Genomic DNA, 17,914 nt, shown 5'->3' on the forward strand with positions numbered 1-17,914 from the left:
GCAATCATGTAACTCAGCATTTTGCAACGTGTGGAGCAGATCTGTTGGAGCATGGGGTATGGAGGTCTAGAGAGGAGGGCATGTAAGATGTATCCATTAAGATGGATAGGCTTTTAGCAACAAATGATAGTGTTGAAGGGGGGGGGGAATTATTTGACATGGAGGCCTTGCTTTCAAAAGTTTGGGAAACACTAGTATAATTGTGTGTATGGGAAAACAAGAACACAATTATCTTTCCTCACATAAATAGTCCCATTGACTTCAGTGGGAGTGATGTGAAATTATACATACATTTGAGCACCCAGCCATATTTTAAAATGTACAGCAAGCACCACACAATTTATACCACCAGGACCAGCAGTATTTATAATTTGCAGCAGGCCCTACAGAATAGTGACCAGCAAGCAAAACTAAAAAAATGCATTATTTAGATTACACAAGACGGACATTGTCTCAGGACAGCAAGACAGAACACTACTGTCCCTGACTGTGAAAATGAACCTTTAGAACCTCTTCAAAATGCATAGCTCCACGTTGTGCTTTTGTCACAGGCCTGGTCTCTGGCTGTTCAAATGCAGCAGACAGCGACTCCACTTCACCTCTCCACTCTGGCACCAGCCTTCCCCTTTTCCTCCCATATATTATGCAATACACAACATGCAGATATAACCATTAGGATGTTTTTTCTTGCTGAGATCTAATATAGTGAGTAAACACTGCCAGTGACCCTTCAGTCTACTGAAAGCACATTCCATCGTCATTCTGCACCTACTAAGCTGGTAGTAGTTGAATCTTTCCTTGGCATTGTCCAGCTGGCCAATTTATGGCTTTATGAGCAAGGGGTAGGTTGGGTCCCCCAGGATCATAATTGGTGTTACCACATCAAATGGTAATCAACCACTTGGGAAAGAATGTCCCTGCTTTCTGAAGAGTCCTGTGTTCTTAAAGATGCAAGTTTTCCTGCACCTTTCCTGACCAACCCACACTGATATCAGTGAAGCATCCATTGTGAGCCACTAGTGCTTACATAACCATGGAACAGAATCTCTTTCTGTTGATGTATTCAGTAGCAAGGTGGGCTGGTGCCAAAATAGGTAGCATACATATCCCCTATCATCCCACCTCAGTTTGGGATGATAGGGAGCCCCACTGCTGCATATCCATCCACTCTTTCTTGAACATTGCCAAGAGTCACAGTCCTGCAGGGCAGGAGCTGATTAACGGCCCTACATACTTACTTGACAGCAGCCACCACTGTGGATTTTCCAACTCCAAAATAATTTCCCACTGACTGGTAGCAACCTGGCAGAGCAATTTTCCACAGCGTGATTGCCACTCAGTTCTCTACCATCAATGCAGCTCTCACTCAGGTGTCCCTGTGCTTCAGAGCTTGGGTAAGCTTGGCACACAGATTCAGAAATGGGGCCTGAATGGGGCCACATTCAAAAGTTCTGCAGCCACTGCTCATCATGCAAATCTGCATAACAATGCAATCTCACCAGTCAGAGCTAATTTCTCAGGCCCAGACGCGGCACTCCACCATCTGCAGCTGTTCCGTCACCAGCTACCTGGAATTTTTTTGCTCTATGTCCATCAACAAACTCTCCTCAAAGATGTACTCCTCTTCCTCATTGTAATTCCTGTTGTTGCGGTACTTCCCAAAGGTCTGCAAACACAGGAGAATTGTATGTCATGTATTTGCAATGTTTATGAGAATAGTGCTGAACTCTCTGGGCTCCATGCGTCTGGCAGAGATGGCAGAGATGGAAAAACACTATGCAGTTTTGTGGGATGTGCCACTTTTTAAACAAAAATTATGGGATGTGGAATGTATTATCGGACAGGAAAAGTTGCAGGCTAGAAGCTTGATCCCTCCCCTCCTCAAGCTCTCATAAATCTGTGGATGGATAGTTACTATCCCACAAAACACTATGAAAATGTCCCAAAAGGCATTGTACTGGACAGCAACGCATGGCACCCTGTGATAACTACCCATGGTGCACTGCACTTTACATCAACACAAGCACCCATGGGGAATATACTCAGCACCCATTGCAAGCAGCCAATGTGCACATACCCGAAAAATATAAAAACATCAGTGACATCAGTGATGATGTAATTTGGGTTGACTAAAGTTTGCAGTGTAAACATGGCTAGTGTCACACTGCTCCTCACAAGTATAGTGTTTCTATAAATAAGGAAATGCTCATAAATAAATACACCTGCAAACTGAAATAACTTATTAATTCCCATTTAATCTATTCTCTTGACTCTGCAGATTGTTCCCTAGAGTATATTTTCCAGTGATTTGTCTAGTCCAGTTTTAAATTACTCAAACAAGAGGGCTTTTTTGGGTTCCTTGGAAGATTATTCCACATCTTCACAGACTTCAATATTAAGATATTTCTGTCTAGTCATCCTAATTTTTCCATTGTTTAATTTCTAGATATACCACCTGAGGATTGCTCTACACTTAACATTCAGGTTGATGTAGCTAATGCGGTTGGGGTGTAAAAAATCCATCCCACCTCCCCGAGTGACATAGCTATGCTGACCTAATCCCTGGGGCAGATGTGGCTAGATCAATTGAACAAATCTTGCATTGACTGGTGTGTTCCTACATCTACAGAAATACTCCTTCTGATGCTGTAGGCTGCATCTACAAGACAGGGTTATACCAGGATAGTTACGGCACCATAACTGTTTGATATAGTCCCTTTAGCATACAGATGGTCTGAGTTACCCTAAACAAATCCCCTCCCAGTTTGGTGTTCCCAGTCTTCAAACACCTGTAAATTAGTATGCTAGGCAAAGTAAATATGAAAATATTGAAGGACCTTTAAGATACAAACTGCTCTGCCAATTTTTTTTCAATATCCAATTTACTCTGTTTAGTATACTGACACAATATAGTATAAGAACATAAGAATGGCCATACTGGGTTAGACCAACTATCCATATAGCCCAGTATCTGTCTTCTGACAATGGCAGGTGCTAGCTGTTTCACAGAGAATGAACAGAACAGGATAATTATTGAGTAGTCCATCTCCAGTCATCCAGGCCAAGGTTAGCGATACCTGGAGCACATGGTTGCACTCTGACCATCTTGGCTAATAGCCATTGATAGACCTATCTTCCATGAACTTATCTAATTCTTTTTTTAACCCAGTTACATTTTTGGCCTTCAAAACATCCCCTGGCAATGAATTCCACAGGTTGACTGCATGTTGTGTGAGGAAGTACTTCCTTCTGTTTGTTTTAAACCTGATGCCTATTAATTCATCAGGTGACCCCTGATTCTTGTGTTATGTGAAGGGTAAATAACACTTCCTTATTCATATTTTCCACACTATTCATGATTGTATAGACCTCTATCATATCCCCCTTAGTTATCTCTTTTGTAAGATGACCAGTCCCAGTCTTTGTAATCTCTCCATACGCCAAATCATTTTTGTTGCCCTTCTCTGTGATTTTTCCAATTCTAATATATCTTTTTAAAGATGAGGTGACCAAAGCTGCATGCACTATTCAAGGTGTGGCACGACCATGGATTTATATAGTTGCATGATATTTTCTGTCTTTTTATCTGTCCCTTTCCTAATGGTTCCCAACTTTCTGTTAGTTTTTTGACTGTCACGGTACATTGAACAGATGTTTTCAGAGTACTATCCACAATAACTCCAAGTTCTTTCTGGAGCAGTAACAGCTAATTGAGACCCCATCATTTTGTATGTATATTTCGGATTATTTTTTCCAATGTGCATTACAAGGCACATGCCAACGTTGAAATTCATCTGCCATTTAGTTGCCAAATCACCCAGTTTAGTGAGATTCTTTGTAACTCATTGTAGTCAGCTTTGGACTTAACTATCTTGAGTAATCTTTTGTATAATCTGCAAGCTTTGCACCTCACTGTTTATGCACTTTTCCATATTATTTTATGAATATGGAAATTGGCACCATGTAATAACCTAAACCAGACAGATTAGATTAGACAGAGGTTCAGCACCCAACACCTGAACTAAGGATTCATCTTAGTTCATACTGAAATAAATAAGGATGTGTTTCAATATGATATAGGCTTGGACAAAAGTGTCAAGCATGGTACTTAAAGTCAGCCATGGAAATCCACATTTAGGTACTTAAATAATTTACCTGATTTTTCAGAGACGATGAGCACCTGCAACTCCCATTGAAGTAAGTATACTTTTTGAAGTGGTACATCTCACAAAAAATAACTTTGTTGATAAAATGATAAGCTCTGAAATGTTTGCACAGCCAGAAGTTGAATATCTATAAGTACCAGAGAAATTGAGGAAACAACCTAGAGAGGCTTCTATGACAGCTATTCTTTCATACCACCTCCTTTTGCTAACTCTGGCTATAAGCTTTCAGCGGTCATCAAGATGTGTGAAAAACAGAACCTTTTTCATGATCCTTGACAGGCTTTAATGAAGGCCTGCTGATTATAGGCTTTCAAGAACTTCTCTCAGCTCCTGGCATGCTGAGTAAAAGCAGAGCAACTGCCACAAACATATCCAGGTAAAAATAAAACACAGACTTATTTTGTATTAGTCAGGGAAATTAACTATTAAGTTTCAGAAATTATTACAAAGATTAATATTATTGAAAACTAGCAAAATCCACACTGATCGGCAAGAAACTAATGCTGTTGAACCTCTGGGGGGAAAATTGAACCACTGGTGAAACTGTAAATATTATTATATTATCTTTGTGGCTATAGTGTGTAAAGACCTGAACATATTTGTTTCTTCATATGGGCATTTATAAATGTATATAGCCCAGGTTTCCCACCTCTCAGGTGACTGCTCTAACCACTGGGTTTTAGGGTATTTTAGGGTGGGCTCTCTCAATCTCTCCTGTTCAAACTGTTCCGCTTTGTATAAAATACGTAAATGGTAATTGGACCAGCGAGAGAGTGAGAATGACTCTATTGCCCAGTGATTGGCACGCTCACCTGGAAGACCCAGGTTCCTGTCCCTGCTCCAATAACTATTTAAGTATGTCATATAAAGTGGCAGTTTGAACAGGAGAGATTGAGAGAGCCCCCAGCCCAAATTATCCTATAGCCCACTGGTTAGGGTATTTACCTGCAATGGAGGTTCAAGTTCCTGGTCCACATCAGGCAGAGTAGGGATTTGAACTCAGGTCTCCCACATCTTGAGTGAATGCTTTATAACTGGATATAAAAGGGGCACCTCCTCATCATCATTTTTATGTGAGACAAGACTAAGCAGGCTTAATGCCTAACTCCAGAAGAGGGCTCACAGCTGTGAATCCCAAGTGGTGGGACGCACTTCCTGTTAGGCACTTAAGTCTCTTTGAGGGGTGGAGCAAAGGTCAAACCCCTCTTCTCAGCATCTTCTATTGGCTTGCCAGCTTTTTTCAATCTTTTTCTTAGGCACCTACCTCTCCCCATGCTTGTATAAGGGTTCTGGGTGTCTAACTCAGGACTGTGGATTCCAATAGACAGCAGGACACATAAGAGGAGGTCATTGAAACATCGAGTCTGTCCCTTTTGTGGACCTGGCCTGAAGTGATTTGCCCAAGGTCACACAATAGGTCAGTAGCAGAACCAGAAATAGAACCAAGGTTTCCTGGCTCCCAGTTCAATGCCCAATCCACAAGGCCACACCACCTGTTTTTGCTCAGTTTGCTTCAAATGTTCATCTCCAGTCCTAGATCAAATCTTAGCAACAGTGGATTTTAAAAAGAGAGGGAGGGGGAATCAGACTGCTGTCACTCCATAATACAACACATCTATGAAAAGGGGCAAGGGGAATGGGCATTCTGTTATTACACATTATATGTCAGCAAATCTATTCAAAACTTGGACCTTACAAGCATGTAGGATGAGGAGGGGAAACTCAAGGAACGGGGAATGAAACAAACAAACACATTCTCTTTTTTAAACAAAAAAAAGGTTTAAACTAATGGAATATCCATAAGACTAGAAATAATCTCATTAGATATACAAATGCTTATGCCAAGATGGTTATTTTTCTTTGAGCTTCCAATCATAATCATTGTCCAATACTCTAGCTACATTAACATTTGCTGGAGGACTCATGTAGCTTGAGATGATCCAATATCTGTTTCTTGCTGTAGTAGATAATAGGGTCAAGAAGAAGGGATGTTTTAAACACGCCATAGCTGATGTGTCATACAGTATAGAAGCCCAGATTAAACACCAGAGAGTAAGCTGGGCATTTCTTGGGTACTTGCTAGCAAAAGACTAGTTGATTGATTCACTGACTGCCTATATGGGTCATTTTAGTGAGTGACATAAAATAATATGAAAGTCAAAAATCAGTATGACAAAGTAAAAGTATTTTGAGGCAACCAGGGACTTTATGGACACAGAGAGAGTGATAAATAGACATAGCATACAAGATGATTCAGTAGCAATATCATTCAAGACATTTAAAATTGAACAAGAAATATATGTATTAATAAAACATGCATTCCTTCTGCTCTCTTTTTATTTGCCCTTACAGTCTAAAACTACAGCAGGTGAAAAAAGAAAATCGAACATAAGTTAGGATTTCTTTTTAAGTATCCTGTTGCAGGAACCGAGGAAAGAAAGTACAGTTTAACCCAAAGGAAAATAATAATGTCAGTATAAAAAAATAAAAATTAACAATTTTAAAGCAGATGAGATCACAGTTGGAGATGCCAGCACGGGAGGAAAGTGTGGCTTAGTAGATAGAGCATTGGTTTGGGATTTGATTTCTATTTCCACCTTTGCTATTGGTTCTCTGTGTGACCTTGGACCAGTTACTTCCCATATTTCCACATCCGTGGATGAAAGGAGCGTTACTATTATATTAACAGACTCTTCTCACACAGTGCCATTTCCTCAGCCATGAGGCAGGAAAATCTACTTTAGTGCTAACTGGCAGATGGATTAAAACTACTTTAAAACTGCCAACAGAAGAGCAAAGCAACCCAACAACTAACTAAACTAATTATGACAACAAAATTACCTCAGAAATGTAATAATTTTTAAAGGAGGAATCACACCATAGAGCAGAATTCCACCTCGCAGCCTGTGGTGGTAAGAGGGAACTGAGTGATGGCTGGGCCTGCCTCCCCTCATATGTCTTTGGGTGGAGAGACACTGCAAACAAAAACTTCTCAACCCACATGCATTAGGCCCACATACATCGGAAGTGGGGCTACACAGACAATCTTTAAAGAAAAACAAGCTCAGTTCAGTTCACAACCGGGGACAAATTTACAATGGGGTAACTCTATTGAGTTCAAGGAATTTGTATCAGCTTGCAGTCAAGAATTTGACCTCGTGAGTGTAACAGAGAACAAATACACATATACTTTTAAAAGTTTCACTTCCAGCTAGGCTGGGTGAAATACTGAGAAATTCTAGCAGAAGAAAAGCTGCCACCTGCACCCCACAAATCACTGAGTATCTTAGACTGAACCAAACCTCATGGAAAACACATTGCATATCTTTAATCATCTTTTATATTAAGGCAGTGAGAGCCACTGGGCAGGCAGAAGGTAGCTTTATTTTTTAACCCACGCAATTGTAGGCTCCAAAGCACAGGAAGTGTCTAACTCTGTTCAAAGCAAAGTAGATGTAGAAAGACTTTTGAAGCAGTATTGGCATGGTTTGAAGTGAGGTGAATGCCTAGAGATAAAGTGAGACATGACAGAGTATGAAAAATCCACACAAAGCAGCACAAGAGTTGTAATTGATCTAACAGATAAAAGCCTCAAAATTTTAGAACTTTAAGGGTATCACTCATTAAGGATCAATTAATGGCATAGCTGACAAGTTTTATTAAGACTTTTGTGTCCTATGTTATGCAGATTAGTATTTATATATTTTATAATTTATTTGCATATGATCATAAACTTCAGCTTATAATGAACACACCCTGCTGCAAGCAGTGGATGGGACAGGACGTGGAACTGCACTAAACTTGGCAGCTATGGCTGGAACAGATGTGAGGGAGTCTGAAGTGACTGCTAGGCCATTTGAACAGGTAAGTACCAGAAGATATGTTTAGATGGATGGATGGTGGACAGCACTGGGATTTCTGGAGGAAGGAAGATGGATGAGTGAGTGCTGGAGGGTATCTGGAAATCCTGATGTGTTTCTGGGGAGAGGGGATGATGGGTTAGGTGGGTGCTGGACAGCTGCGGGGAAGTTGAGGGCTAGGTGTGGGTGCCTGTGGGAATCTGGCTGCTAGAGGGACATTTGGTGGTGGGAAGAAACTGGGGACTGAAGGGGTTTTCTGGGAGAACTAAAAGGGCTGCCTGGCGGAGCTTGGGTTGGTGGGTGTCTTGTCTAGGAGAAAGCTGGGAGAACCTGGCATCAGTGCTGGACCCCTACCTGTGCTCTTATGGCTGCTGCTGTTGCTTACCCCTCTTCTCCACTACTCCTTCTCCACTATGATCCAGCAGGGGGAGAAGTGAGGGAAATAGAGGCCGTGATTGCAGCCATTCCAGCAGCTCAACGGAATGCCTTGTAACACAGCTGGTTTGCAGGAATGCAGACAGAGTTGCCAAATGCATGTGTCTCATGAGAGTTGTGTGAGTAACTGATTCTTTGGTTCATTAGTAAATCTGAAAAATAATAAGTACAAAAAGTTTCAGGTCAACCCAAAACTTTTTTTTTTTTTAATTTTTGGCAAAGCAAAAATGTCAAAAAATGTTATTTGGAATCAAACAAAACCTTGTTTTTGTTTCAAGCCTTTTTAAAAATTGTAAAATAAAATTGAAGGATTTTGTGAAAAGAAAAGTAATTCTGAATTTTAAAAAATAAAAATTTCATTTAAAAATGATGAATAAAATGTTGACTTATTAAATTTTGGGGTAAATTTTGACATGAACAATTTTGTGAAATTGACAAAAATTCACAAAACATTTTGGTGTAGTAAAATCTGCAATTTTGCCAAAAAAACTTTCTATAGAAAAATTTCTCCCAGTGCTACTATAATAGTTAATGGCAATTTGAATAGATCAAACTGTTTGTTGCAAAGAGTTCATTCTTTGGATGTGGCCTTTTACTGTTCAAGAATTGTGTAAACCTGTTGTAATTTTGACAATCGTGAGTTTGTTATACATGATTACCCTATATGTTGTTTTGTTATGAACCTATTTGGGCCTTGGTGTTTTAGAGAACTGTTCACAGTTTGTGTACCTTACAATATTTCATATTCAGAATTTGATATTTGGTCTATGTGATTGGTCACTTAGGTCAGGGTAGGAGCCCTTTTAGGATATACTTAGGAGTTAAGCAAACTTAAGAAGCTTTAGGAAATGTAACATTTTATCCTGTCCCCATCTGCACAAGAAGGAACATTAAACTTGTCTATGTATCTGGACCCTAAATTGAAAAATTGCTGGGTTCTCTCTTAACAGAGAAAGAGAAACAAGATTTGTTATCTGTTTAGAATCTTTACATTAAATTTCCTCCCACTGCATTCCCACCAAGTAAATGTGTTTATGTATAGCAAGGATGGGTTAACATTTCTGGCACAAATAATTAATGCACGACCACCCTCATTCCCAAATGAACATGCTTATTTGTACACAATATTTGCAGTATTAAAATCTCCTTGCCAAATGGGAATTTTTCCCCACAGGGAATACTTTCATAATAGTTAATGGAAAAAATAAATTAAATGTTGAGTAGTTTCATTTTTTGTGTGTGTGCAAATATTAGGCACATCTATACAGTTCAGTTTAATAATTTCCCAATTTCTCAGACTCCTAGGGCTTTTTAACATGATACAGCATTTGTTCTAGTAAGGAAAAGACTAGAATCAACAGTCTCATACTTGACATGAAAATTTGTTGAGCAAAAATACAAAAAGCATTACATAAAACAGACAGATAGTACAGGAGACAATGAAATGAGAAAAGGGAACATCCTTTCATTTTCAATCCTGCAGATTAGAGATAAAATACCAGGCACATTAAATGTTTAAAGTAATTTCTCACTCTTCTCAACAAACGATTTCTATCATTAAATCTCAGGGGCATAGTCTGAGATTGAATGCATTTAGTATATTACAAGTACAACCTCCTTCATTCTCCCTCAAGAAAGCTAGGAGTATTTAGAGATAAGACAAGACAAACATTCACCATCTTGACCTAGGATAGCAGAGCCAGCCCCTGCCCATTTACTACCATTCCTGATAGGCCCTACAACAGTGACTACCAGAGCCCTCTGATGCCATTTCCCAGCATGCTTGAAGTCAGTTCTGGGGACAGAATGGACCAAAAACTGAGGCCATAAGGCTGCTTCTGCATGGGGTGATCTAGCAAGCAGCTTGCTGGGCTAACGAGGAGTCAAGGCTGCTCAGCGCCACAGTGGGAGGGGACAGCTTGACTCAGAGGCAATGGGACTAGTTTTTGTTTCAGTTTTGAGCTTTGAGTTTGGGAGCTGAGGGAAGCAGAACAGCTTCCCCACAAAGGGAGCCTTTGAATTGCTGTGAGACATAGTGCATGGGTCCGGTACTTCCAGCCATGTTGAAGACCAGCATCGACAGTGGCAGAGATCTGACCCAGCACTGGCTACAAAGAGCCAGCCAAGACCCCCACAGGACTCCAGATCAGGGAGCCAGGAGAAGTCTTTGCCCCACCCAGGGGAGAAACCGCAGGAAGGGGACTCTATTTTTGTTTAAACCAGCTAAGGTTCACAGCGCTGCAGCACTCATCTCCAGGCTCGTTCCCAGTGTACCATCTGCCTGGGAAGGTGCCAGGGAGGGAGCTGGGGGTTGGGAAGAGTGGGGAATGTTTGGAGGTGGGAAATTTGTGATGTTTTAGTGCTTATTAGATAATTTTTAACCTTTCCTTCCCCACATCCTATTTTCTTGCTCCCAGAAAAGTCCCCCTTTGATTTATTATTATTGCTGGGTGTGGCGTTTCTTTGCTGGGGTTTGTGTTGATGTACTTTACTGTTTCTTGTGTGTTGGGTTTTATACTCCTTGCCAGCAGTGATTTGCCAAGTGAGAACACCCTTTGTGTCTCAAGCACAGGAAGTAGAGAGGCACCAGGCATCACAAGAAAGAACCCAGGACCCAACCCACATGAGGAGAAGGAAGAAGCTACTCCAAGTAGTAAGCACCAGAGAGAAGGCTTGAGTCACAACGTCAGGGGAGGTGCTATATTTATATAGTCATTCTAGTCTGTTTCTAACTCATACCTTCAAAAATCTGAAGTGAATCTCTTTTCTGCTACAACATTGTACATATTGTGAACATCACAACCTTAACCTCCTACTCTATGCAATACTATCCTATTATGCTCATTATTTTGTCTTGTCTTCCTCTATTACACAGTAGAACTTACATTCCAAGATTTAGATCATTTTATGCCACTATAGCACCTGCAGTAAATGTTGGCAATTGTTAAAATATGTGCCTTAAGTAAGATGGCAGTACTTTACTTTAAAAAGACTTTGGAAAAAATCAAAGACACAAAAAACTCCATAGAAATGCTTATGGGACACAGAGAATTTACTAACACTGAGGCACATGTTACCTCTATTTGTATACACCACTTGAAACTGGAATAATTATTTAGCTATCGGTAGAAATGAGACACAGCATGGAGGTATTTTGAAAGTGGTGTCAGCTCTATTGCTGACCCTCTTCAATATTTCTTATTTTTATGACATGCTGCTCATGTGAATAGATGAGCCAAAACAAATGAAGATCTGAAACGTCATGGTTCAGCTACAATGGTACCTGCATCTGAACCATCCCAGATTTTGAGTTTGGTTTCGCAAAAAGACTAGCCTATGACATTTTACAAAACTCAAAACAAAACACAGTATCTTCGCCTGTGATCATTCTATAACATAATGATTCAATACTCAAGAGGAACCAGTAATGGACTATAGTCACAGTGGAGAACAAAGTAAGTACTGAATTTTGTATCAAGATAGTCTTCTCTATTTTTCACTGAAACTTTTAAAATTTAATATACTAGATACAGATACCAGACACTTCAAAAATAGATATGTATGAATTACATAGCTGGATTTATGAACTGTATTCCTTTGCTACCTGCTATGCTTACTTTTGAAATCGACTTAACCTGGAGTGTCTGACATACTTTAATATGCTGAGATTTAAGTGTAAAATACGTTGTTCTTAGTGGTAGTTTATTTACATATAAGTCCAAATGTGATTGTTTTGGTTTACTATTCTGTATGCTATCTTTGAACCTATGAGATGTTCTCTGTTTCCAAGCATTGTATAGGAGAACAGAATACATTATGGGCTTAATTTTGCCTTGAAAACACAGCCCTGCATTGGAAAACATGATGAGGAATTCTCAACCTAAAAATGCCAAACTTTCCGTCTGGCCCAATACTTCCATAACCTTCATGAAAAGAATACACAGTAGCATGAGAAAGTAAGTTACTGAAAGGAAACCCTGCAGAATAAGAGGGAATGTGGAGAATTAGAAAGCTATGTTGAACATGGGTTCTCTTTGCTATAGGAAATCCATTGTCTGATGGCCAATGCAGGAGAAGAATGTGATGCTGCAGAAGGTGCAGAAAACTAAACTGCACATGGGGTGTGTCATTCTCTCTTCCCTTCTCAAGAAACCTTTTTATACGTCTCCATTCCTTATAGCTCCACTTGGATTTCCTATAGCAAAGAGAACCCATCCATGTGTATGGAAATCAGTTTATAGTCTTTTCACACTGCAGCTTTGGGAAAACTCCATTCCTTGATTTGTGTTTGTCCTGGCCTTCCCTGTGTGCAGTTACTGCTGTAGAAAAGTATTAATAGCTTCATTTCGTATAAACATAAGTAATTTCCAAACACTTATGTAGTGGACTAAAGTGTACCTGGTATTTAAAAACAAAAATCTGAACCAGTTCCTGCAAGTTGACTGTGTTTTGTATTCAGTAAAGATATTAAAATGTAGTTAATTGCAACTAACGAGTGTTCAACATAGCTTTCTAATTCTCCACATTCCCTCTTATTCTGCAGGGTTTCCTTTCAGTAACTTACTTTCTCATGCTACTGTGTATTCTTTTCATGAAGGTTATGGAAGTATTGGGCCAGACGGAAAGTTTGGCATTTTTAGGTTGAGAATTACAAATTGAGTTGCCTTCTGTGTAATATACTGCAGGGGCTACTGTATGTCTGCGTGAAAATGAGGGTGTCTTCTTACTCAGTCTTCAGTTGCTGCTGTTTATAAGTTGATATCCCTTCCCAATAAAAGTCATGATGAGGAATGTTGCCCAAAACAGTCCTGAAGGAGCAATCACTTTACCACCTTTCCTCCCTGTTCCATTGTGGTGCTAACCAGCAGAGAGCCTAGTGCTCAGGAGATAACGTGTGCCCAGCATTTGCACAGAGGCTTTACGGATAGGGGAAAAAGTGATTCCTGGCATCCAATCTCCCTTTTTGCACCACAGAGTGCTCCAGGCCCAATCTGATCTGCAGTTTAGCCTTTTCATCGCTGACAAATTTAGGGTAATTCACACTAGTGATGTACTCCTACCCATTACTGGGTTGTAAATAATTTAACCACTGAGCAAAGACACCCAGGTACCAGACGCCCCTGTGAATATAGGTCTGTGAATATATCTGAATGTATCTGTTGAATGCACAATGGCAGTCTAAAAGGTAAACAATGTTAGGCTGCTTAAGGAACGGGATAGAAAAATAAAGGAACTGAAAAAGTATTAGGCTACTGCAGTGCACTTTACGGGGCTTCTAACAGGGTGACAGTCATCCAAGTGCTCCTCGTGTCCAGAGAAGACTAAGCAGCATCTTGCCTTAGTTTCCCTTCTTGGACTCCACAAGAACTCCATATTGCCCTCCCAAAGGTAATTAAAACACTCCCCTTCTAGGTAGAGTGTATTTAGTCCTTATATACATTAGCCCTCCAAGCTCCCATTCCAGTTCAGTGTCTCTCTTCCCAAACCTTCTTCCAGGTGCTGGTCACAGTTCAATGTAACTCTCTCACCAATCAGGAGTTTGACTCTCCAGGCCCGAACCCCAGTTCAGTGTCCCACTGCCCTTAGATAGGGAGTCGCCAGCCCTCCTTCCCAGACCTGGGTCACAGTTCCTTTACTCTCTGCATGCCCCCTTGCCTTTCCCTTTTAAGAAGTGTGATTGGGTCACGTGACCCATCAGTCACATCCTGTTCCTTTTCCCCATCTGGGACAATGAGTTAAGCTTGTCCGAGGTGGACTGAGACCCATTTCCCCTGAAAGCTATGTCTACACTGCACCTGGGATCGTGTCTCCCAGTCCGGGTAGACAGACTCATGCTAGCGGGGCTCAAGCTAGTGCACTAAAAATAGCAGCATGGATGCTGGGACTCGGGTTGCAGCTTGGGCTCTCAAGCCTAAGGGGCCAGTCATCCTGTGGCAGGACTACACTTTCAAACCCCCCAGACACTGAAGCAGAGCTGAATGTGACAGCCATTGATAAGTGGAACTTTTTGTTGCAAGCATATTCAACCAGTGCTCCATAATCGGCACTGACTGGTTGTGAGTCTCGGGGTGAGGTTTCAAAGTGTTGGTTTTGAACCATGAAGTCCTCAGTGGATTAGGACATAACTACCTGATTGGCTGTCTCTCTTCCTGTGCCATACTGCCACAGAAAAGATCAACAGAGGAGCTAGAGCCCTGCTGGTATAAATGAGAAGACACTATGCATCTGCCTAGGCAAATACTTTTCTACTTACTATTTGCAGATATGCAGAAGCAGGGCTGTGTATTGTTTCACTCTACATTTACTGCACCCCTCTTATGCAAAAGCACATAAGCTGTGATGCTCAGGAAGAAAAGGAAGAAGGATGAAGGCTCTAGCTGTACTGTTCCTAATACTGTATCTAGCTAGTGCTGTACAAAGCCAATGATCTCAGCCAGTAAGTTTATATCTAGCACTGATGTGAAGTAACTGGAAATACCCTATGCAGAAGTCCAATATCTGGCAGTTCTTAACTGTCTTTTGTGCAGTACCTAATTGCTGGATAGCACTGCCACTAGTAGGAAACAGAGCAATGGCATTCAGATTGTGGCGTGTACTGATGACTCAGTATGTGTTAAGAGCTCTTATTGTCAAAGAAGAGCTCCTGTTCACTTAGTGAATAGGTCTGCAGTCCATTATGACTGAAGAGTCAGTTTTGAATTCCCACTGTGGCTGTTCCCTTTACATTCATGTGCACTTGTTCTATACATCAAAGTGGAGGAATCTACGATCAACACCAAGCAATTTCTGGGTAGCAGCTAGTGGAGTGTGAGATGCTGTCAGTTGGCTGTACTGAATCACATGGAGAAGAAGATGGCCATTCCCACCTCTTCCGCTGGCCTTTCATTGACCGCTTTCATACTGGCACATGCAGCTACATAGAGAGATTCAACAACAGCACCAATTATGGAACAGAAGAGATGTTTTTGTTGCTAAGTTACATGCCCTTGCTTGTAAACAACTGTGCATCTTGTGTATTAGTACTGAACTGGTACCCCGGTCTACAGGGTTATACAAATGATACCAGTGGTGGAAGGTTAATCCATGAATATAAGGGAGTAGAAAACGTAGGCCTTTTTGTATTTGTATGCAGGAAGAAAGGAATCCTAGGCTCAGAGCATACATTGTACATACATATCCCTACTTTTAAAAAGGCACACTTGAGTTTGTGGGGTAAATTGCACCACCTTTCCCCCCCCTTCCCTAGTGTGTTAATAACCCCTTTAAATAAAAGTTCAAAGGAAGTTTTACTGAATCCGGTTTCCATGCCAGCTGTTGAGTAACATCCCAATGTCTCCAATTCTGGCCAAACCCAAAGCTTCACCTTGAAGCAAAGCCCCAGCTATTCCATTGTTAGCTGAGATAATAGAAAGTGTTAGATGACTCTTCCTTCTCAGAATAAATATTTAAACTCTTCTTAATTAAACATCTCCCTTTGACTTTAGTTTGGGAGAAGATACGGTGAATGTCAGTGAGTTCTTATGATGATTACATGGACCGAGACTCAGCAACTGTGAAGATCTCAGTTCTTGCTGCTGGCAATGATACTAAGAGTAAACACATATCATGAACTATTTCAGATACATGCCAAATTACTTACATTACATGTGTGGGGGGGAGAGGGACACAAATAGGGAAAATCTAAATCGGGACTTTCTTTCTCTCTACTCTCACCAGTTTCTTTTCCTAATGCTTCCATAATCAGCAGCAATTGTCAGCCCCCTAACAGTAAATCCAACAACTGAAAAGTGATTGTTAGCAAATACTGTGATTTTCCAGGTGTCTTTTGCATCCCACTGGAACATGCTAATAAGTAATATTTATCTTACATTCAAGGAAATAGGAAACAGTGACAAAGAGTAGACAAAGAGAAATGTAGATTATAAACAACAGATGAGGAGATAATCTAATTCACACACAGAAATACATGTTTGTTTGTTTTTAAATGAGACTCAAAGTAGCTATGGGTGGATCTAGAATACAAAAATCAGTAGAGAACAGAGAACCTGGAGGTGCCCTGTTCTGCTTTCCACTTCCATGAATGGAATTCCGAGCTTAGAGTAGAACTCAGGAGCTGCTGGTTTCAGGCACCCTGCTCAGCCTGCCCATACTGCTTAATTTTAAACATGTAAGCCCCTAAATACTCTTATAGCTACTTTTATTGAAAAGGAAGATCTCCAGATTTTTTGCTTTGCAATGATACGGTGCAAGGTAACATTACAGATATAAAGCAACAGAGAGTCCTGTGGCACCTTTAAGACTAACAGATGTATTGGAGCATAAGCTTTCGTGGGTGAATGCCCTCTTCATCGGATGCATCCGATGAAGTGGGCATTCACCCACGAAAGCTTATGCTCCAATACATCTGTTAGTCTTAAAGGTGCCACAGGACTCTCTGTTGCTTTTTACAGATCCAGACTAACATGGCTACCCCTCTGATACATTACAGATATAGATATAGATGTAGGTATAGATATAGATAGATAGATATATTGGGACAATTTTTGCAGTATGTGTGTGTGTGTGTGTGTGTACACATGCATAAACATTGCAAGATTTGGCCTCAATCCTGAATTGCTGCAGCGGTGATGCACTATGTTAGACACCGTGAAGCAGATTGGCATTTTTATTTTAGGGCCAGATTTCGCTACCTTCATGGTACTATACGCACTGTAATATTCTACTCAATGTGAGTAAGGGTGGCAGTATGCGGCCCTTAAAATAATCACTAAATTGACCATTAACTTCCCTTTCTATGCAGCCCTGAGCAGAGGACAGTGAAACATTAGTAAAGGACTGCAAATGAATGTCGTAAAACTCAACCATCAAGTTTACCATGCTTATTATAATGCTATTTTAAAATAAAATAGTGGCACTAGCAGTGCAATAAGAAGCGTTACATTTTCCAGCATCTATTTATCTTTGCAGTCATTAGCTATTTAAAATACAAGGGATAAAGGGGAAAAAAGACAGAGGTAAGTCTTATAAAATAAGAAAGCAGAAACGAATTATTAGTGCAGAAAAACCTGCTCATCTTTAACAAAAAAGATTAGCCAATAAAAAAATAAAGGAGAATCAGCATGAAATTTGACCACAGTGTGATGGTTGGGTAGATTAGCTATCATGAAGAAAAATTAAAACATAACAAAGTATTATAAGCAAGAACCTTCTGCTGAAAATGTATTAAATTTTACCTGCTCCATCCAAGTGTAAACAGGTCTCAGTGATCTGACCTCCTACATTTTCTTTTATGGCTAGTATAAAGCTCTGAAGTGTGCTAGCAATTAGAGCTGTGAAGAAAGAGAAAAATAATAAAAATGTGGGAGGACAGGTTCTCTCTCAAGAAAAAATGTTCACAGCTCTGAACACAAAAAGTAATTGCTAGCTGAGCAGAGCCTTGTCTTTTCGGCTTCA

Source organism: Emys orbicularis, chromosome 3, assembly GCF_028017835.1.
Source record: "Emys orbicularis isolate rEmyOrb1 chromosome 3, rEmyOrb1.hap1, whole genome shotgun sequence".
NCBI classification, from domain to species: domain Eukaryota; kingdom Metazoa; phylum Chordata; order Testudines; family Emydidae; genus Emys; species Emys orbicularis.